The sequence below is a fragment of the Mirounga angustirostris genome, unplaced genomic scaffold (assembly GCF_029215605.1).
Source record: "Mirounga angustirostris isolate CCGP_5_RB_7025 unplaced genomic scaffold, mMirAng1.0.hap1 SCAF_17, whole genome shotgun sequence".
NCBI lineage: Eukaryota > Metazoa > Chordata > Mammalia > Carnivora > Phocidae > Mirounga > Mirounga angustirostris.
In genome coordinates this window covers 30,069,716-30,079,989 of record NW_026991725.1, presented here as the reverse complement: position 1 = coordinate 30,079,989, position 10,274 = coordinate 30,069,716, and positions in this window count along the sequence as shown.

Genomic DNA, 10,274 nt, shown 5'->3' with positions numbered 1-10,274 from the left:
TATAGTTTCCTGAGCCATGTCTTGTTAATTAGCCACCCAAATTCTTTTTTAAAAAATCTGATTAGCTTTATTAAATGATTTGTGAATTGGGCAACACCCCACCCAGCAAGTAGAGATGCTCCTGGCCATCTAAATGCTTGAGCTTGTGTTTAAGTGTCATTGAGGCAAAACACAGCAACCCAATCAGGTTTTCATTGATGGTGAACGTTTCATTAGCCGTGTGTGGAGGATTCGCTCAGGAGTGGTTCACAGTGTGTTTATTTATTCCTGGGACAGCCTTCTTCTGCTGCCCAACTTAAATCCCCCATGGGTTTGTTCCAAGAGTAGCAGATGAGTGCAACCATATCCTGAGCTACTTGCAATATTATCCTGATGGAAGCCTGATTAGAAGGAAGATCTCTCTAGCGGGTGGAGGCTTCCTCTCCCTACAGGCAGAGCACAGTCGATTCAGCTGTTCTAGATAACTTGTTATTTGATTATCTGTAACACAGCTCTTTTTAATTGACCACTTTTGCATATGATGGTCCCTAATTAGTAACCAGGTATTTATTAACTGCCAACTGCATGCTTATCCCTAAGATGTTTGCTTTGGATTGGGGAGCCCTAAAAGAGAAATATTTGCTCCTTTGGGGTGCTAGTCTCTTCTGGGGTCTTTAGTCTGATGAATAAGTAATATATATTTTACAATCTTTGTGTGGAAAACACTTGCATGGAAACCCACACATCTGAGAATGGATACGTGGTGGAGAATTTCTAGGGTCAGTTAAGGAAGAAATGCAAATGATGGTGTTCTGGGATTCTGTACGCTACCCAGCCGGAAGAGCATAAGGACAGCACTTTGATGTCATTCATTAACTCACCAAATATTTGTGGAACACCTACCCAGTGCTAAGCCCTAGGAAGACTGCAAAAATTCAGTCCTTTATCTCAAAATTGACAGCATGGTGGGAAGGCTATATCTTTTTTCTTTTTTAATGCAAATCACAGAATGGAACAGAGGCAAAATCCAGGAGTGGTGAGGAAATGTGGCTCTCCGGGAAACAGGTAGAAAGGCTCATTCACTTGAAAGTAGAGCGTCTTGGAACGTCTTAGCTGCTTGTTGCCGGCCTTCCTCCTCAGCAGGTTGAGGAAGTAGGAGAGACAGCCACTCCTCTGGACTCATTTCTGACCCTCATGGTTAAAAAGAGAAATGAGGGGCGCCTGGGTGGCTCGATCGGTTAAGCGGCTGCCTTCAGGTCAGGTCATGATCCCAGAGTCCTGGGATCGAGCCCCACATCGGGGTCCCTGCTCCACGGGGAGCCTGCTTCTCCCTCTCCCTTTGCCTCTCCCCCTGCTTGTGCTCTCTCTTGCTATCTCTGCCACTATCTGTCTCTATCAAATAAATAAGTAAAACCTTTTTAAAAAAATAAAAAGAGAAATGATAGGGGCACCTGGGTAGCTCAGTTGGTTAAGTGTTCGACTCTTGGTTTTGGCTCAGGTCATTGATCGCAGGGTCATGGGATTGAGCCCTGCATCAGGCTCCACGCTCAGCACGGAGTCTGCTTCTCCCTCTCCCTCTGCTCCTCCCCCTGCTCACACGCGCACACACTCTCTCTCAAAAATAAAATCTTTGAGAGAAAAATGATGGTGTATTGGTGTTCTCCAGAGAAACAGAAACAGGACATAGAGTGATGCATAAGGGGAGATTTATTATGGGGATTAGCTTACATAGAAGCTGAGATATGCTATTATATGCTGTTGCAAGATGGAGAACAGGAAAGCTGGTGGCATAATTCAGTCTGAGGCCAAAGGAGGTCGGCCCTATGTAAGTCCCAGTGTCCAAAGACCACGAACCAGGAGCTCTGATTCTGGTGTCCAAGGACAGGAGAGATGGATGTTGAAGCTCAACAAGGAAAAGAGAGGGGATGCCTGGGTGGCTCAGTCGGTTAAGCATCTGCCTTTGGCTCAGGTTGTGGTCCTGGGGTCCTGGGATTGAGTCCCGCATTGGGATCCTTGCTCAGCGAGGAGCCTGCTTCTCCCTCTCCCTCTGCCTGCCCCTCCCCCTGCTTGTGCATGCTCTCTAATAAATAAATGAAATCTTAAAAAAAAAAAAAAGAAGAACAAAAAGATTAGGAAAAAAAAAAAATGAAAAGAGAGAATTTGCCCTTCTCCACTTTTTTGTTCTATTCTGGCCCTCAGTGGATTGGATGATGCCAGCCCACATTGGTGAGGATGAACTTTTATTCAGTCTGAGTCAAATGCTAACTTCTTCTGGAAACACCCTCACAGATAGACCCAGAAATACTGTTTTCGCGGCTATCTGGGTATCCCTTAGCCCAGGTAAGTGAACACATACAATGAACCCTCGTAGATGGGGTCACACTGTTACAGCCTCCCTCTGGAATGACTTTCTTCTCTCCACTTCCTGCCATGCCAAGCTGCCTAGACTTTAACCTTTGGACTCCTTCCCACAGCACTTCTAGGGCCAGCCCACCTCTCCACCTTCTGCATCTTTCCCTAGTTAAATGTAAGCAGCCATCAGTTAGGCTGAGTCAGGACCTTGCATCAGCCATCCAGCCCCAGGGACCCCACCCCTCCTGCAGGTCTTGGAAGGCAGGACTCCTCAGAGGCAGGGCCCACCCAATCAGGAGGAAGGGACGAGCAGCAGCGTTTAAAGAAATCCAAGTGCAAAGCTGTCATCATCAAGACAGTATGGTACTGGCAATAAAACAGGCACATAGATCAATGGAACAGAATAGAGAGCCCAGAAATGGACCCTCAACTCTATGGTCAACTCATCTTTGACAAAGCAGGAAAGAATGTCCAGTGGAAAAAAAACAGTCTCTTCAACAAATGGTGTTGGGAAAATTGGACAGCCACATGCAGAAGAATGAAACCGGACCATTTCCTTACACCACACACAAAAATAGACTCCAAATGGTTGAAAGACCTCAATGTGAGACAGGAGTCCATCAAAATCCTAAAGGAGAACACAGGCAGCAACCTCTTCGACCTCAGCTGCAGCAACTTCTTCCTAGAAACATTGCCAAAGGCTTCAGGGAAGCAAGGGCAAAAATGAACTATTGGGACTTCATCAAGATAAAAAGCTTTTGCAAAGCAAAGGAAACAGTCAACAAAACCAAAAGATAACCGAAAGAATGGGAGAAGATATTTGCAAATGACATATCAGATAAAGGGCTAGTATCCAAAATCTATAAAGAACTCATCCAACTCAACACCCAAAGAACAAAGAATCCAATCAAGAAATGGGCAGAAGACATGAACATTTTTCCAAAGAAGACATCCAAATGGCCAACAGACACATGAAAAAGTGTTCAGTATCGCTCGGCATCAGGGAAATCCAAATCAAAACCTCAATGAGATACCACCTCACACCAGTCAGAATGGCTAAAATTAACAAGTCAGGAAACGACAGATGTTGGCGGGGATGCGGAGAAAGGGGAACCCTCCTACACTGTTGGTGGGAATGCAAGCTGGTGCAGCCACTCTGGAAAACAGTATGGAGGTTCCTCAAAAAGTTGAAAATAGAGCTACCATATGATCCAGCAATTGCACTACTGGATATTTACCCCAAAGATACAAAAGTAGGGATCCAAAAGGGTATGTGCACCCCAATGTTTATAGCAGCAATGTCCACAATAGCCAAACTGTGGAAAGAGCCAAGATGTCCATCGACAGATGAATGGATAAAGAAGATGTGGTATATATACACAATGGAATATTATGCAGCCATCAAAAGGAATGAGATCTTGCCATTTGCAACAACGTGGATGGAACTGGAGGGTATTATGCTGAGCGAAATAAGTCAAACAGAAAAAGACATGTATCATATGACCTCACTGATATGAGGAATTCTTAATCTCAGGAAACAAACTGAGGGTTGCTGGAGTGGGGGGTGGGGTGGGAGGGATGGGGTGACTGGGTGATAGACACTGGGGAGGGTATGTGCTCTGGTAAGCGCTGTGAATTGTGCAAGACTGTTGAATCTCAGATCTGTACCTCTGAAACAAATAATGCAATATATGTTAAGAAAAAAAAAAAGAAGGTAGCAGGAGGGGAAGAATGAAGGGGGGAAATCGGAGGGGTAGACGAACCATGAGAGACGATGGACTCTGAAAAACAAACTGAGGGTTCTAGAGGGGAGGGGGGTGGGAGGATGGGTTAGCCTGGTGATGGGTATTGAGGAGGGCACGTTCTGCATGGAGCACTGGGTGTTATGCACAAACAATGAATCATGGAACACTACATCTAAAACTAATGATGCAATGTATGGGGATTAACATAACAATAAAAAATTTTTTAAAATAAAAAATAAAGAAATCCAAGTGGCTGCACTGGGAGCCCAGGGCTAAACTCAGATTTTAAGAGGACATGAATGAGAAACACTGAAGGACAGATTATAAGAATGGATGGTTTTGGAAATGTCTACTAATTAAACAAATATGTGTAAGACAGCATGGCGACTAGAACATGGTAAGTAAGAAACATTAGGTGGTGTTACTATTATTGAATACCAGAATGATGAGGGCTTGTGATAAAAATGTACATGTAACAAAGGCAGCCTTTAAAAGCTAAATTTTTTTCCAAGCAAGAACAACAGGGAAGAGATGTTCAAGGCAGATGACATATTAATAAAAGATATTAATAAAAGACTGGGGAAAAGCTAAAGCCTCCTTTCTCCCTATTTCCTTCCATTTCCTGCATTAAAGAGAATAATCTTCAAGCTGGAAAGGTGAACAAACATGATTATGGGGTAATTGGGACCCAAGACAGATGAGGCTCAAGGAGAGCCCTGCTGCTGTACATGGGCTCACCTCTCCTGATCCCAACTAAATATATCTGAGAACTTTCTGGTGTGACTGCAGAACCCCTACTGGTAAATACTGAGAAATCAGGAAGCTACAAGGAGTGGGGGGAAATTGGAGATAGGGAAATATTGTCCACATAGTAAGTGGATTCCAGAAATTACAGATTGGCATGCCTGATGCTGACCTGTAGACAGCTAGGTTTTGAGTCCTTATAGAAGATGGCAGGTGTTACTAATGGCCAAAGTACTCACTGGTCAAATTAACCTCATTTCCCATGTTGACAGACTGGTACATGGAGATACTGCTATGCATCCTATGTACTTACTTTATTTATTTATTTATTTTTTTATTCTTCTGTTAATCCCCATACATTACATCATTAGTTTTAGATGAAGTGTTCCATGATTCATTGTTTGTGCATAACACCCAGTGCTCCATGCAGAATGTGCCCTCCTCAATACCCACCACCAGGCTAACCCATCCTCCCACCCCCCTCCCCTCTAGAACCCTCAGTTTGTTTTTCAGAGTCCATCGTCTCCCGTGTACTTACTTTTGGCAAAGCACCTGACAGAATCTTTGAGGATTTCTGGTGAGCAAGATGAAGAAATAAGGCTAGATTTAAAATATAAGGCTCAGAGAGGTTGGTATTTTTATCCAGTGGGTTAAGTGTCTGTCTTTGGCTCAGGTCCTGATCCCAGGGTCGTGGGATCAAGCCCTGGGCTCCCTGATCAGCAGGGAGCTTATTTCTCCCTCTTCCTCTGCCCCTCCCACCCCCCTGCTTGTGCTCTCTCAAATAAATAAAATCTTTAAAAAAAAAGAAAAAAGAAAAAAAAAGGATAAGGGCAAGTGACAGATTTCAACTTTCTGAAGATTTGAGAGTTATCCCAAACTAGAATGGGCTGCTTTATGAGGTACTGAGCTCCCTGGCACTGAAAGCATTCAAGCAGAGGCTGGACAGCCATCAGCCAGACTTTCTACTCGGAGATGATACTCTCCCCCTCTTCTCAAAGTGCCTACAGCACTGCTGAGACCTACTAATTCGGCACCCTCGTTGCTATTGGTTTCATGATTATAAATTTCACATCACTTTCTTAAGGTGTAATTTACCTACCATACAATGCACCCATTTTGAAAGCAATTTGAAGGTTCTTAGTAAATGCGTATAGTTGTGCAACCATCAACACAATCCAGTTTTAGAACACTGTAGTTTTTGCTTCCCAAAGAACATTGTAAGCGCCCAAGGTAGGTCCAGGTCTCCCTGGCTGCTGTCTCCGCTGACCTAATATTGCATCCCACATCCCCATGCCCTGGCTCGTCCCCTCGTGCAGCACTCATTCCCTTTCCTGTCAGCTGACACTGTTCTGCACCTGCTGCTGTGACCCCAGGCTCTGGGCCCTCCCCAGTTGTCTCCACAGTGCAATTCTGCTTCTTTCTCTCCCCATGTGCCAAGCTCTGGAGGCCAGTGTGTGGTCTTCTGCAGAGTCTGAGGTGGCGGTGTGTTCTGGAAGCACATGGGCCCCGGTGCCCCAGATCAACATTTGAATCATGCTCCAGAAAGTCACTGTATCTTCTGGAACCCTGGTTTCTCCCTTTGCAAAGTAGATGCAATACATGTACCTTGGAGCGGGAGGTAGAGATGATGTATGTAAAGTGCCTAGAACGTCTCCACGATGCTCGGTAGATAGCAGTGACCACTGCTTTACAGTTACCATCAGCCTGCTGCCACCTTTATCATCGGCACTCATGAGTCCTCTGCTCTGGGTGCCCATTTGCCTTTCTCTTCCAGGCATATCCCTGGCTGCAGTCCGTTTGTTTGTTTGTTTGTTTGTTTAAAGATTTCACTCACCCATTGGTCAGAGACAGAGAGCACGAGCAGGGGGAGCGGCAGGCAGAGGGAGAGGGAGAAGCAGGCTCCCCACTGAGCAGGGAGCCCGATGCAGGACTCGATCCCAGGACCCTGGGACCATGACCTGAGCTGAAGGCAGACGCCCAACTGACCGAGCCACCCAGGCGTCCCTGCAGTCCCTGTTTTCTAGGTTACTCCCGGTATCCAGGGAAGAAGATGGATTCTGGGCACCCCCAAGGCCCACCCCTGCCAGGGCTGGGGGTAGGTCAGTGGGACGAAGCAGCAGCACCACCTAGTGGCGATGAGCCGCAGCAAGTTACTTATTGGCCAGGTTAGTAGCTAGTCTGACTGCACACTTGAAGTTCAGCGTTCCATCCAACGCTCGCGTGTGAGGCTTGTGCGTGCACGGCGCCATCCTTCCCATGCCATGCGTTAGAATAAAAGATGAAAAAAAATGAAAATCAAAACAGAAGTTCTTCGCATGATGCTCCTAGAGACCACAGGGTGTGACAAAGCAATTTAAAAAGCATCTCTGAGGGGCGCCTGGGTGGCTCAGTCGTTAAGCATCTGCCTTCGGCTCAGGTCATGATCCCAGGGTCCTGGGATCGAGCCCCGCATCAGGCTGCCTGCTCAGCGGGAAGCCTGCTTCTCCCTCTCCCACCCCCCCTGCTTGTGTTCCCTCTCCTGCTGTGTCTCTGTCAGATAAATAAATAAAATCTTTAAAAAAAAAAAAAAAAGCATCTGACAGGTCTAGAGACAGAAAGACCAATGAGTGATTAGTGGTTGCCTAGAACTGGGGGGGGGGGGGGGGGGCATCTGAGAGAGATGGGAGGTGAATGCTAAATGGTACGGGGTTTCTTTTCAGGATAAGGAAGATGTTCTAAAATTGTGGTAATGGTCGCACAGATCTGAGTATACTAAAAACCACTGATTGTAAACTTTTAAATGGGTGAACTGTAGAGTAGGTGAATTATCTCTCTACAAAGCTGCTACCAAAAAAGGTGAGGCGAGTATCAAAAGTTTCAAAGGGAAAAAAATTTCATCTCCACAACGCATCATCAGATTTTCTGTGTACCGTTTGACAACCTCCATCAGACCTGTGGGCAAAGGTCTCCGGTCACTTCTAGGTGTCCTACCTCACTTCACTTGAAACTTCAACCCTCCTGTGCTGAGCAACTCACATGGAAATATTCCCAGCTCTGTTAAGACATTATTTAAAATAGATCTAACCACAGGACCCACAGTCTATAGAACTGACTCACAGAACCCCTACATTACCCCATATTGTTGGTATCCACACAGAGCTGTTGTATCCCAGGTCAGCCTGGGAACTTCCATTTCCAGGAGGAAAGGGAGGGTCAGCGGTTGAGTAGCCCAACCGAATCCAACTAGTGAATGGGCAGAGCTTTAATTTCAGCTTCGGACTTTGATTCCAGGTTCAGAGCTCTTACCATTCTACAGGTGACCACACAACCCACTTTCTGCCGTGTCCCACGTAATTACTGGCGGCACCGCATTCCCTCTCAAGCTAATAAACGCCACGGTCCCTAAGGGGTAGTCTTTCCCTGGGGTTCTGCCTCATCTGGACCTCAGACTGATGCCTCTGGCCGGAGCGTGGTCAGGCCAACAGCACCTCAGCACTCCCTGAAGTTCCCACTAGCTCCCCAGACCCCTCACCAGCCCAGAATAGGCAAATCCAAAGAAACAAAGTAGATTAGTGGTTGCCGGGGGGCTGGGGGAAGGGAAGAATGGGGAATGGATGCTAATGGATCCAGAGTTTCTTTGGGGGTTGTTGAAAATTAGTAGTTGTGGTTGCATATACTAGAAACCACAAAACTTTAACATACATACATACCTAAACACTTAAAAAAGGAAGAGGAACAGGTGAGGGTAGGACACAGCAATGTGCTTGTTGAACAAGCATCCTGGCTGGTCTCATTAGCATTCTCCATGGTTAGAAAAGGACAGAGCACTCAGCAGGATTAGAAGGTAAATAGAGCAAGAGAGAGATTAAATGTAGCCCCCCCCCCCACCATCCCACTTCCCTTCTCCTATAATGTTCATCAGTTTGCGGCCAGCACTGCTGTTCACACTTAGACATCAAGACATTCCCAGGGAAACCCCAGAGCAAAGTGTGCAAAGGTCTGAGACACTGAATCTGCACAACCCTATTAGGCAGGTATTATTATCCCCATTTAACATTAAGCAGACTGAGGCTCAGAGATACAGAAGCTAGGAGTAAATGGCCTGAGTAAATGGTCCCTTACTAGCTGCTGAGGCCAGCAGCTAGTAAGGGACACAGCTGGGATGTCAACATGGCATTCAGGGACCCAAGTCCAAAGTTCAAAGTAACTACACTGAGGTGGCCCCACTTACCCCTAATCAGCAGCCCTAAATCCTAGAAGACCACAGCTGAAAACTATCAGTGAGGAGTATTGGTAAAGGCATAAAGTAAGTCTGCCAAGATGGAGGGGAGGGGCGCCTGGGTGGCTCAGTCGTTAAGCGTCTGCCTTCGGCTCAGGTCATGATCCCAGGGTCCGGGGATCGAGCCCTGCATCGGGCTCCCTGCTCAACGGGAAGCCTGCTTCTCCCTCTCCCACTCCCCCTGCTTGTGTTCCCTCTCTTGCTGTGTCTCTCTGTCAAATAAATAAAATCTTTAAAAATTTTTTTTTAATTTAGGGGCGCCTTGTGGCTCAGATGGTTAAGCGTCTGCCTTCGGTTCAGGTCATGATCCCAGGGTCCGGGGATCGAGCCCTGCATCGGGCTCCCTGCTCAACGGGAAGCCTGCTTCTCCCTCTACTACTCCCCCTGCTTGTGTTCCTGCTGTCGCTATCTCTCTGTCAAATAAATAAATAAAATCTTAAAAAAAAAAAAAAATGGAGGGGAAAAGGAATTCTAAAGTCATTCAAGACATTGAGAAGCACATGGCTGTCCTCTCCTCCTTCCAAAGCAAGTTCTTTATTGTCCAACCAATCAATAATTGTTTAATGAGGCCTAGCACTGTACTAGGTACACTGTACTAAGTATAAATACAAAAGTGTAAGACACAGTCCCTGCCAATTTGAGGCATACAACCTACATATTTCTCAGGAATTACTCCATGGTTAAAAACTAAATCTGGACTTGGATGCCAGTATTGCAATGAACATTCTTTCAAGTCAATATTTTAAAGAAAAACATTACACCCCACATGTATCATGGTATGAAACTTTTTCCTAGTAATACCAACTTCATTATCATCAATAAACAAGGTTTACTTTTGTTAAAATTCACCTTACATTCCCCTCCTCTGTAATTTAAATAAACATTTTTCTTGAAAAAGGAATTTTTAAAGGTGAACTAGGGGACGTGCGTAGGTACACATTTGGCCGACAGCTGTTTGCACAACGAGCTCTAGGCTACCGTGTGAAACCGAGCTCATCCCCAGGCCATTTCTATGAATATTTTGAAGACAACATAAAGCACGTCTCCACATAGGACGTTATTGCCACCCAGAAGAGGGAGTCAGCACCGTGGAGAGCGGTCAGGATTAGACATTTTTCATAGCAAAATTTAGCACCAACTCAGGGGCAATAACAGGGGTTGCCGGGAATTTCGTCTCCAAAATGAACCTCTCGATC